General features: G+C 40.7%; 1 long non-coding RNA gene and 1 pseudogene across 2 annotated transcripts; both read left to right on the plus strand.

Moving 5' to 3' along the window:
* The first annotated feature begins 1,421 nt into the window (after positions 1–1,421).
* Positions 1,422–3,695, plus strand: LOC306905041. The gene is made up of 3 exons (XR_013787689.1): positions 1,422–1,522; positions 1,859–3,333; positions 3,546–3,695. It is a non-coding gene; the product is annotated as an uncharacterized lncRNA (long non-coding RNA).
* Positions 3,696–5,660: 1,965 nt separating this feature from the next.
* Positions 5,661–6,617, plus strand: LOC306904586 (ankyrin repeat and SOCS box protein 2-like; annotated as a pseudogene). The gene is made up of 2 exons: positions 5,661–5,667; positions 5,802–6,617. The product of its transcript is annotated as an ankyrin repeat and SOCS box protein 2-like (transcript).
* The last annotated feature ends 6,129 nt before the right edge of the window (positions 6,618–12,746 follow it).

Here is a 12,746-nt window from a genome sequence, read left to right on the forward strand (position 1 = left end):
TGTGCAACAGTCTTGAAGGCTAATACACTGATGTGCTGGCAATATTGTATCCAAAGATCAATGTATCCGTGATTTGTGTTTCCTACTAAATGCACTGTACATTGTGCATACAGTATGTTCATATTCAGTATATTTGTGCTTTTAATGCTCAGTAAATTCTTAATGAATGGCAATAACTGCATCCTGATTTAAAAAAAATATTGAAACAAACAGTCACAAATGTATAGCTTACTCTTAAGGCTGCAGTGCAATAACAACTGCCAGTTACCTTGCCAACAGCTGCAGTTGTTTCATAGTAACTGCTGCCTAGTTTATTTTGGTGTTAAACTGCAGGTGTACTTTACAAATCTTTTGTTGAACTTCAGTAATAATGTATTCCTTTTATTTTATATTACGCTGAACTACTGTGTAGCTGTAGTTCCTAAACTTGATGCATTTTTACTGTGGTGCGTGGTAATTTTAGTATTATTCTATAATGCATTAACTGTTATACAATGGATGATATGCTACATGATATTTACTGCTGTACAGTTCATTCCTGTTTATGATTGTGGAGTAGGCCTACTGTATCATTGTACTAAGAATGTTTCTATAACTTTGCCTTTAAAAACAAGACGTTTAAAATAGTTAAACCAGACGAGGGCGCCAATGTACTGATAGTATTTTCTTGCATTTGAGACCCATATGTGATTCATGTCATGTGTAAATTGTGAAAGTCTAAACGGTCACATTTTACCATCAGTTCAGGCCTGATAGGAGTTCAAACAAAAATACTATGTATTTGTAATCAATTATTGATATTATTATGTTTTTTCCTGATTTCCATCACAGATAAACATCTTTGACCTGCATTTGTAAGTCTTATTTGTTGGCCATAGCAACCCAACCATTCTCATCGCATCAGTTATGTAGACTGTACACTTTTATCCAGCATAAAAACAAAAGCGAATAGACCCAAATGTGATTTTGATGTTAAATGGTTAGCATTTTATTCACAACATGAATGTCACCATTCACATGGACAAATTTGGACCAAATTATCCAAAATGTTGTTGGTTAATATGTCTACAGTCTAATCTTTACATTTAAACCGCACTGTTTTATAACCTTGACAGCTGCAGGGCTAGAGATAAAAACACTTGAGTCAGTAGATATGGCTTCCATGTTAGATGTTTACAGAGTCAGAGAAGTTTCCAGAACTGGCACAAGTTCAGTTGCCCCTGAAAATAAGGTCACTCAAACATTATGTAAACCAAGCACATATAACACTGTAAAGTAAGTACATGCAAGAAGAACCAAGCCATCTTTAAACCAGACACGATCTAATGTAGATGCAAGCCAAGCAAAGATATTAATAATATAATCGGTTTGTTTACACCATGACCTGAATTCAAGACCTCTACCAGCCTCTTGATAAGGACACTCCACAGCAGTCAAATGCAGAATGGAGAGAGATTCCCAAAAGAACAGATCCATACTCATGCACATTGTGACGTAATTGCTACTGATAATCTTTGGAAAGGTATGTAAGCCGCCTTCCCGAAATGGATTATAATAAAGATGATAGCAGTAAAGTCTTAAAAATTATATGAGGACTTACAAAACATCTTATAATAATATCATATGTAATCAAATCTATTTTGAAGTGCAATTAAAACATGTATTATGCAATGAATTGATTAACAATTTCAATTAACATGACTTTGTTGTAGTTTTTCTTTAACTCTTCAACTTTTACTTACATTTATACTATATGTACACTTATTTCATATTTACCAGAAAGATATATGTCATATACTGTATGTCATTATAGAATCTTTATTTGTCTGTGGATTTCTTGAACATTTTACCCCTGCAGGTCCAAAATGGCAGACGCCAAAATGCCAATACCCACTTCAAGGATGAGAGATGAAAGCAAGGATGACTACAGGGCCTATGCAGACATGTCTGATGAACAGCTATTCCAGTTAGCTATCGAACGAAGTCTAGCTGACCATATTTAACCCCATGGCAGATTCTATAAATACACGGCAACACAAAATCAACTGCCCCTTTCGCTACGCAACGATCACCATCCAACCCAGACAGTCCCCCTGCGACAGCCGCAAAACCTCCCAGGTGATTTTTCTCGGGTGTCACTGCCACATCCTTCAAATAACAATTGTTAAAGGGGTCTTACGGCGCGATTACGTACTTTTCAGTCACATGCTTGCAGTATTCAACCAATCACTACGCATTGGTTAACTGGCCAATCATAGCACACCTTGCTTTTAACAGCGATGAACTTTGTAAAATATCTGCGGGTTTCAGAGAAGCGGGGCAATGAGTAGATACAAACCTTCAAGGTAAGAGGAAAAACAGTGTTTTTGAACCTTAAATCGTGCATACACATTACGTTACGTCTAAAACAAAGGAAAATATTTGTTTTAACCATGTCATGTGACCCCTTTAGGTCTCATTCGAACACTACAGGAAACTTTGTTAAATGCTTTCCTTTCAGTGAGAGTCCTTGTCTAAACATCAATAGAGATATTTCACATCATATCTTCAATAAAAATGAGGACAAGTTGATTGCCTGGACAAGGCACAATGGACACCTGCGGGTCACGGTGGAGACTGTAAAGTGAGTGGCAGAAAAGACCAAAGTCTGATTACAGAAGTCTTGCCACTCAGCGGCCATATTTGCAACACAGCAAGACCATAGTCATATCTCCACTCTTAAAAATAATGGTGCTTCACGATGCCATAGAAGAACCTTTTTGTCTAAATGGTTCCATACAGAACCTTTAACATCTGAAGAACCTTTCTGTTTCGGTTATTCAGATTATGAAAAGCTAAAGAAGATATGGTTCTTTAAAGAACCTTTGACTGAATCGTTCTTTGTTGAACAAAAAATGGTTCTATGGCATCTGTCACAGTCACCAGCTGCTTTGCCCTCTCAAATCCACAAGAGGGGACTCCCCTCATCACATGGACTGCCATATCACACTACATTACCCATAACCATTGAGACTCATTATCCCATATTGCCATTACCTGTGTCCTGTTTACTGTTGTTTGTCTGCCTATTTATACCCGGTTGTCTCAGTCAGTCATTGCAAAGTCTGGTATCGTGTCAATTCGGCAATTCCCAGAGTGTCTGTTGTCTGTTGTCTGTTGTCTGTTGTCTTGCCTTTGATGTCTTTTTAGATTATTCTGTTAGCCTTTGTCTTTTGGATTTGTTTGCTGAGTTTGGACAGACTACCTGGTTTTGTCTTTGGATTACCCCTTTTCATGACAGAAGACTTCGTCACACCATGGAAACAGCAGTACGTTTGGCCCAACTCCATCAAGGTAATAGTTCCCTTGAGGACCATGTGCAGAAATTCTTCGACATTGCCCATTTCTCTATATAGACTATATATATATATAGACAGGACTATGTACTAAAAGAACCCCCTTTTTTATTGTTATAGTCTTACTGATCAATACCAATGCACACTCAACCGTAATGGTCCCTGGCTCAATGTTTGGACCATGTTCTTTTTTCATGTGGTTCTCCTTAGACTGTTGGGCCGATTGAAGATGAGGTTGCCCCTAAACCATTCTTGGGGCGTAGTAAGCCTGTAGTTCCTACACTGAGAGCACATTCACAAAATGATGGTTGCCTCCGAACTCTCTGCCTCGTGCAAGATGGCCACCTCTGAGCTCCCTGGGTTTGTTTGCTGTGTTTGGACTGACCACCTGATTTTGTCTTTGGATTACCCCTTTTTAATAAACTGCATTTGGATCCTCATCCGTCTGTCTTCATGGAGTTTGTGACAGCACCACAGTGAAGAACCTTTGAAGCACCTTTTGAAGCACCTTTATGTTTAAGAGTGTACTCCAATGGTGGACACTGAAATGTCTAAAATCGCTGGCAAAAATCACATTTAAATAATATAATTGTGCCTTGCTCCTCAAGGCTCTGTGTAGAGCCCCGCCCCAGAAAATCATAAGTCTTGTCATCGATTGATGAATGGCATTTTTTAGTGGAAGGCAGGACCTTCTTAGCTAGAAAGGCCATATTGAACATTGCATTACCTCCCCATGCATAGTAATGGCAGTGGCGCATCTTGTTAACATCTATTATAATTGGAAAATACCTTGTTAAATTGAGCAACAACAACATCTAATGGCCAAATATGTCATATTTGGGTAAATTGAGTGATAGAATATCATTCTGTTTTGTTCTTTCAGTGATTAAGACCCTTTTCTCTCAGCAATTATGAGAGGTGATGAAAAGGCTTTAAGAGACATCAACTTAAACCTTAACATTCTTGATGAACCCAATAAGAAAGGCTGGATTCCACTTCGTGAATGTGCAAATTATGGCCATGTTGAATGTCTTAAGATTTTATTCAAAGGTGAATTTTTTTTATAATGCAAATCCATTCAATGCTTGAGAATCAATCCCAAAAAACATCTTGATCTGTATGACATTTCTTCCACAGCCAGGCCAGATGCAATCAATAATCGTTATACACCTTGCAAATAACCAATGGGAGACACCACTGAACAAAGGTAATTATTTACACAACATCACTTTCTACAAAAAAGGAACTTTTTATAGGTTTTGGCTAATTAGTTATACCACAAAAGTGTTATGGAAGCATTCAAATTCTTACTTTTGCAAACAGATTTAAAAGTGTAAGTTCTACAACAATTCCATGTTAACTACAAAGTAAGAATTTGTGAAAACTGACGTTATACACATGCGTATTGCATTTTCAGTCTACAGACATGTCTGTGGAACCAAAATACTTAGATACAGAGTTCGTCTATCCAGACCAAAATGTTTTTCCCATCTAACATTTGTATTTATTCATTTAACAGGTGCTTTTATTTAAAGTCAGACCGTGCATTTACTATTTACAAAAGCTAAGCAATACTTGAAGTTTTCCAGTTTGTATTCACTCTGTACAAAGATGTGTTTGTGCGTGTATTGTTTCTTTACAGAGTAACATCACCACCTACTGGCTGGTACTCACAGTACCATTCTATTAGCCTTTTTAAATAATTTTGGAAAATGTTGTCGTCTGTGCGCAGAATTGTACAAAAACTTTTCTGTTTTTTTGTACATTGTGGTCACGTAAATGCGAATTTAGTGGCAATCTTAATACAGTACCTCTCAATAACTATATGACTGCTTTTTATAGAGTGTGATAACGCACATGAAGCAATGGTGGGGGTTCTTTTGACATTTGCAGCTTTACCAAACAAAGCCTCTGTTCAAGGTTTAGCTCCATTACATGACGTACAAAATGTACAGATTTGTAAGATGTTGCCACAAGGAGAGGCAAATCTAAGGGCAAAAATTATATATGGCATTGATCCTTTTTTTATGGCTGCTCAGTGTGGTGCTGTCAAGGTGCTTTATTTCCTACTTTCTGAAGGTAAGTATCGCTATTATGGTAAAACTGTAACAAATCCATTTACTGTATTATGTCACAGTAGTTAACCGTTCTATGCTATAGGAGGAAATATCAATACCCAGGCAAATGATGGTGCTACGATATTTTTTGAGGCTTCTACGAATAGTCATGTTGAAGTTGAAAAGATCCTTCTGTCAAATGGAGTAGATGTTAACAGAGCCAACAAGACTGGATTACTTCCTTTTCATATTGCAGCAAAGAACGATCATGAAAGGTTGTAACTATAATAGTTTATTCCTTTTTTGTATCTTTCACCTACAGTACAATTTCCAGACATTGATTTGCATCTTCCACAATTCTTCTTCAGCATTGTTGCCCTGCTAAACTCCTAAACCAGCTGAACCAAAGTAAGATGTTCCGGCATCAGTCCCCTCCAGTTTGAGGCAGAACGGAATAGAGATGATGTTCTAGAAACTTTAATCGAGGCTGGATATGATGTCAATGCAACACTGTCAGATGATTGGTCAAAGATGCATGAAGATCGGCGTAACAATGCTTTGTACTCTGCTGTGGTAAACAGAAACTTAGAGGCTGCTAGCATGTTATTGGAGGCAGGCGCTGACCCAAACTTGGATATTTTCAAGTCCTTTGTAGTGGCAGTGAGGAAAGGATGCATTGAAATTGTGATGTCGTTAGTTGCGCATGTTGCTAATGTCAATGCATTACTCCAAACTCATCCCACCACCTTCCCGGTGGAGTTGGTTTTCTGTGTGAGGAACTTTAAAAATGATGAAGTACATCCTGGGCAATGGCTGTGATGCATTGTCATGTTTTAGCTGCAAATATGGAAGTAGCCCTCATCCCCTATTATACCAAGAGGAAATGGAAGAGAAAGATTGTATTATGTAATTGAAGAACCATCATTGCCGTTTACATGTAGAGGGATTTTTAAAGGATTAATGGTGATTTATATATTTAGCTATATTCCATTAATTAATAAATCTGTATTTTCTTCTCTAACATTTTATTCTATTAACGGTTTTGCCAGCTACTTTCTGCTCCCCCAAACAGCTCCGACATGGTACCCATTGTAGCGGTTTTAGCTGTTGTTAAAATAGTGAGGCGCTTAGCTTTACCAAATATGATTCTCCACCAGATCTATCAAGATCACATCCATGAAATGTATTATTAAAGGCAGGGAATTAGTTTAGCTCAAAGGAAAATTTTTATAATATTCGTCATTAAATATAAATATTTTACAGTCTTGATTAGTCGTATAATGCATTTGCTGCAAGTTTTGTTAGCACTAATGATATTATACACTTCAACGTTATCTAAAAAGTAACGCAGCGAGCATTCATTCAGCGAAGCAGGACCAGTTGTAGAAGAAAGGTGAACTGGACTAAATCCTTCCACTGTGGATGCTATACTTTTTCAACACAATGTTCTTTAAGAGATTGTTCTTGTGGCTGTACCAGTGTTCGGAGGCTGTCTCACTTTCTGTTTGGGATTAGACTTTTTTCGTTGTTATTATTATTACTATTTTAAATTGTTTAGATTTTACACGTTTTCGTTTGTTTTCAGCACGTTGTTCACCGTGGCAAGCAGCAGAGCACCTCCATTTATAACAAAAATGCCCTTTTACTGTTGTGGTGATAATAAACGTTTAAACTAACATGGTGATATGCTTAAAATGTTGAGTCTTTTCTTTATTAGAAAAGCCTGTCTGAGCATCCCGTGCAGGGCTCTACTTCTTTCCCACCAGTGGGGGAAATGCCAGTCTCCGAAGAGACGACACAAACCAGGGCAGGTATAGAGATAAAGGCCAAGCTCCGTTTTCAGAGAAAGCTCGATATTTAACTTCATGAGAGGGCATGTCCACCTGAGTTTGAATCAACCAATCATAGTTGAACAGGGAAGAGATTCTTCATCCATTCAACAGCTAATTTGCATCTTTATGACCTCCTAGCAATTTTACAAAATACCTGTCCAAATCATATAATTATGACTGCTGGCAGGATTGAGATGGGATGTGACAATAGCTTAACCCTGGAAACATGGAATTGGGGAGATTGAAAGGGAGACGGGGAGGGAATTGTAGGTGTACTAAACCCATGAGTTCTGTTGGCTCCAGGTGCTGGAATTGTGGGATGTCAGACAGCGGAGTCTCCCTCAGAGTTCCTGGTTGGCTCGCTCACATTGCCTGTTGGTCTGGAAACCTGAAAACAAACTTGCTGAGGCCCGATCTGTCTGCAGAACTCTTTGGATGGCCGACCAATCTGTAAAAATTACCCCACTGAAGGACGTTAAGACATTGCAGCCGGCACGAATAACGTGCCTGTCGGACAATTCATTGGCACTTGCACCTCTCGAACAGCCTCCGCCACTCTTTGCTCAAGGTCCTAATAATAGCCATGACCACCACCTCCGTGGAGAAAATCGCTCCGGCTGAAGACACATCCCCAGGTGCCACGAACAGATGAGAAAGCACATTGGGCTTGATATTGTTGGACCCAGGCCGGTACAAGATGGTGCAGTTAAACCGGCCGAAAAGAGTGCATAACGGGCTTGGAGTGAGCTCAGCCTCTTGGCTGAATGGAACTATTCCAGGTTCTTATGGTCCGTCCAGACCAAGAAAGGTTGCGCTGACCCGATATGTAGCAATAAACAATGAGGTGTCACGCAAATCACAAGTCAGTGTACCACAGGGCTCAGTCTTAGGGCCTATGCTCTTCGCATTATACATGCTACCTCTAGGAGATATAATAAAGTGACACAGAGTTAGCTTTCACTGCTATGCTGATGATACGCAACTTAATTTTTCCTCGAAGCCTCATGAAACGTAGCAATTGCATAGAATAAGGGAATGCAGTCAATGCAGTCAATATAAAAAAACTGGATGAGTAAAAAAAATTAATACAGAACTCAGTAAAACAGAAGTGTTACTTATTGGATTGAAAACCGCTATACGTAACAACCAAGAATACTGCTTAACTATTGACGAATGTTCTATAAAACCCTCATCGACAGCAATGAATCTTGACATTTTATTTAATTGTCATTGTCTCTGTCATTTGAGAACCATGTCGCCAACACCTGTAAAATTGCTTTTTTCCATCTTAAAAATATATCTAAGCTACGTCATATGCTGTAACCATCAGATGCAGAGAAGTCAATTAATGCATTCATGACATCAAGACTAGATTACTGTAATGCACTATTAGGTGCTTGCCCTGCAGGCTTATTACAAAAACTCCAATCTTTTTATTCTTGCATACACTACACTACCATAATATAAATACTCCGAAGGTTTTGGCTGCACAAGTTAGATCAACCGGAACAAGTAACACTTTCAATTACAACTGATGTATTTGTTGCATCAAAGAATACAGAACAGTACTCTACTCTCAGCCAGACTTGTCTTATTGTTCCAAGGTTATTAAAAGCGGGCAGGACACAGTTCATGCCCAGACCTGACAAATCCTGATGATAGAATAAAGAAGGACGCAGTGACTTGACACGTCTTCACTACAAAATTACAGCTGCTATTAGAATATTTATGATAATATTTTAAAGTTCTTGGGAGGAGATCGATGGCGCAGTCGTAGGGGTGATGCGGAAGCACGGAGGTGGCTTGTGACTTGCAGAAAATTGTCCCAAGGTCATGGTACTTCTCCCAGACCCAGGTCACATCAGCAGCTGCAACTTTTCAATACAGGAGATTTAGAAACAAGGGAGGGAGCAGGACCCAGACAAGACACATGACATGAAGAGCCCCAGGCCAGAACAGAATTATGTGCCTGTAATAAAGTTCGTAGACATACACACTAATTTGCGGCCCTGTCCTTTCTCACTGACAGATCGCTCGTCCTTTTATGCTCTACAATCTCCTCCGTGATACGAGACCAGTGCGCGTACAGCTTACGCTCGTTATCAATCACGCACCGGCCTCGAATCCCAGCTCTCGTCTCCCCTAACTCGCTACATACCCCCATCGCCCCTCACAGGCCGGGGTACCCCGAGACTTCACTTGCTCCCCCCCTTCCTCGGGGCCAGGGGTGTCGCGCAGCCTTGGCGGAACTATCCCCTGGGGGTATGCACCGACGAGATGAGAGAACGGAGACGGGAGCACTCCGAGCGACCGGAATGAGATAGGCGAGAGAGGAAAAAACAAATAGACGTCGGGGAGACGGCCCGATCCTCCTCTGCCTCCTGCCGGTTGGCGATGGCCTTGGCTTGAGGAGGATAGCCGGCAGCGAGTCCCCCGTTTCCTGGTCCTGACCTTTATGGCTATTGGACCCAGGATTCCGGCCAACGTCAACGACCCTTCCGCTCCCTCCGAAATGGCCGCCATCCCACCTCGGCCCAGGATCACGGCAGTGGGCTCTCCGTCCCAGTAGATTCGTCTCGATCCAGCACCACCGCCTCGGGCAGCCGCCGGCGGACGTCCCTCATCCGCGCTGCCCGAACTCCTCTGCACCGTGATGCCCCTCGGCAGCAAGGGCTCTTCGACAGCATGCCCCTCCTTCCTCCCGGGTTTCGGATACAGTGTAATATGTACACTCACGGTCGACTGCTGGCCCCCAAACATAAACGCTAATTCAGGCCCTGTCCTCTCTCACTGACAGTCCGATCGCTCGATCTTTTATACTCCACAATCTCCTCCGTGATACAAGAACGGTGCGTGTACAGCTGACGCTCGTTATCACTCACGTACCGGCCTTGAATCCCGGCTCTCATCCTGCCTAACTCGCTACAGTGCCCAATCCATGAGAGGATTATACTGTGACAACAGGGATGCCCTGATATAATGGAAGTATTGTTGGAATCAAGGATGTACAGCTTAATTCTCTCACAATGGTTCCCAGAAAGAAAGAGGCTTACGTGAGGGGTGAGTTATGGTGTTGAAGGGGGGCCCTGCTAGACTTTAGGTTGATAGGTTGACGATATGGGTTGAGCAAGAAGTGTGGCCAGGATCTTCCACTTGCGTACCATGGAGGCGTCTATGAAGTTTCCTTCGGTGCCAGAATCCACAAGAGCCTGTCCAGTGTGGGTGACTCCATCGGGGAACAGGCGGAATGGCAGCTGAGGAAACAGGAACAGCAGCTTTTAACGGACACTGCAGCACAAGGTGACCAGGTTTAAGGCAGTAGAAGTAAAGCCTCTGGGGTAAATGTTCTTACTTCTGGGCTGGGGAGAGACGAGAGTGACCCAGCTGCATAGGTGCATAGGTGCGTGATAGTTCTGTTAAGGCCATCAAGAAAAGGCGAACACGAGGCCCCCTCATTCCAACCTAGGCGCCCGTCAAAGTCTGGAACCGGATGGAATAGTCGGTCCGTTCTGTCATGACTCACTAAGGCGACAGACTCAAATGCAGGACAACACAAAGATTATTGTACAAGGCAGCAGCAACACAGTCCACACAAATCAAAAAGTCCACAACCAGACACCACTGGCAGCACGATAACCGCCGAGGTTTGACCTGTCGGAGGAATGGCGAACTTGCAGCGGAGAGTGCTGGGCCCACATGGCAGAGTAATCCATGGAGGGAGAATCCGACGCGGGAAGTAATCTCGCCCCGAAGACCACTCACGGTGAGAGAGAGATTGCGTGGCCTGTCTGGGAATGAGAGAGAAAGCCTGACGGGGAAACACGAGGGCAGGATGAATGACGCAGACACAGAGCACACAGCTAGCTGTCAAAACACAGAGCACATGCGTTTGACAAAAACAAACACACACCTGTGCCAGACAAATCCCCGACACGTCCGGGATCATGACAAAGGGTCATGTCAAACTTTGCTCTAGAATAGCTGAACATCTTGACAGCAATGCATGGAGGGAATGGATGCTTATCAAAGAATGATTTGGCAAGCATACTCTTTGTTGTCTGTTTATTTACAAAATGGTTTGATTATTGAGGTAATATAACACTTACTGAACATACTGAACTTAAAATTAATAAACAAAGTAGCATGACCTATATTTCAGTTCTTCCTTGCACCTTGATGCATCTGAGCAGACTGAAGATCCGGAAACTACTGGGAGTTCACAGACTAAGACGAATCAGTGCTATCCTAAGATTAACCTTTACATTCTTGGTTAATGTATTAATATCATGAGGTTGTACATTTATTGTAAATTAGTCAACAATAATGTACTGCAATAAGCTTTAGCAGCATTCCTGTAAATTCCTAATAACTGACATAACTGAAAAACTATTCTGAACACTATTATTCTTAAGAACAGAAATTAGTTGAGTTTTAAAGATCACATTGCTAAGTGCTAATATGCTTATGCAGTTAAGTGTGGAAAGCTCTATAATTAGCTGGCCATCATTAAAACGCTTACACAAGACGTATAAACAACAACTAAAAATATAACCTCTGCCACCGTGTTGCTGTAATGTTTTTCCTCTGAACTGCTGTCCTTTAAAAACCGACATAGATTTCAATCTGTAAACAAATGACAAATGTAAACAAAACACAGAAACTCAATTTTGAAACAGCTAATGCACACAAAATATGTATAAAAGTCAATCAGAATCGAGAACTTTAGTGTCTTAACAAGTGCTGCACACTAAAAAACGCTGAGTTGTTTTCAATCCATGGTTGGGTCAAATAAGGGCAACCATCTTACTGGTTAATACATTTGCATATGCTGGGCTGTTTCATTCCAAAATGATGGTTCATTTAAATAAATGTTTCAAGTATAAATTGTTATAAGTTTTGTTATAATGTGTGCTATATTTTTCACAAACCTTGTTTCTTTGTATTAACCGCTAGTTATCCTGCAATGCCAACCCAAACAAGTTTTTTATCTGCCAATTCGGAAAGTATAAAAGTTTGTAAGCTTCATTGTGCGTTCACTTGACCTTAACATAACAGCTATGACTATAAATATGGAACAGGTATTCACACAATGACATATTTGTCTCGTAGCCTTGACACATCTGTAACTTGACACAGCAAATGCAGTCTAACAATTTAACCCAGTGACAAAACTAAACAAAATATGTTAAAAAAAGACATAAAAAGGGAAGTGTAACCATTATTGGCACATATTTCAAGAACACTTAAATGCTGATAAAAGCATTCCTAAATTGGTTGTCTAACCAGTTATTTAAAAAGATACTTTGATATTTGACATTTTTGGTATTGGTTATTTTCTAGCACTATACATTTGCAACATATTGATGGTCATAGCAATATTGCTTGGTTACACACACCTTTTTCATAGTCTAGGTCTGCTTCATCAAGAGCAGCAATCAGTAAGAGGTTAAAAATCTTGGCACCCTGCACATCACGTGAGCTCTCCAGAAACACACTCTAAAAGTCGGGTGTGGGGTGACTGT

This window comes from Barbatula barbatula, assembly GCF_947034865.1.
Source record: "Barbatula barbatula genome assembly, chromosome: 15".
Classification (NCBI taxonomy): Eukaryota; Metazoa; Chordata; class Actinopteri; order Cypriniformes; family Nemacheilidae; genus Barbatula; species Barbatula barbatula.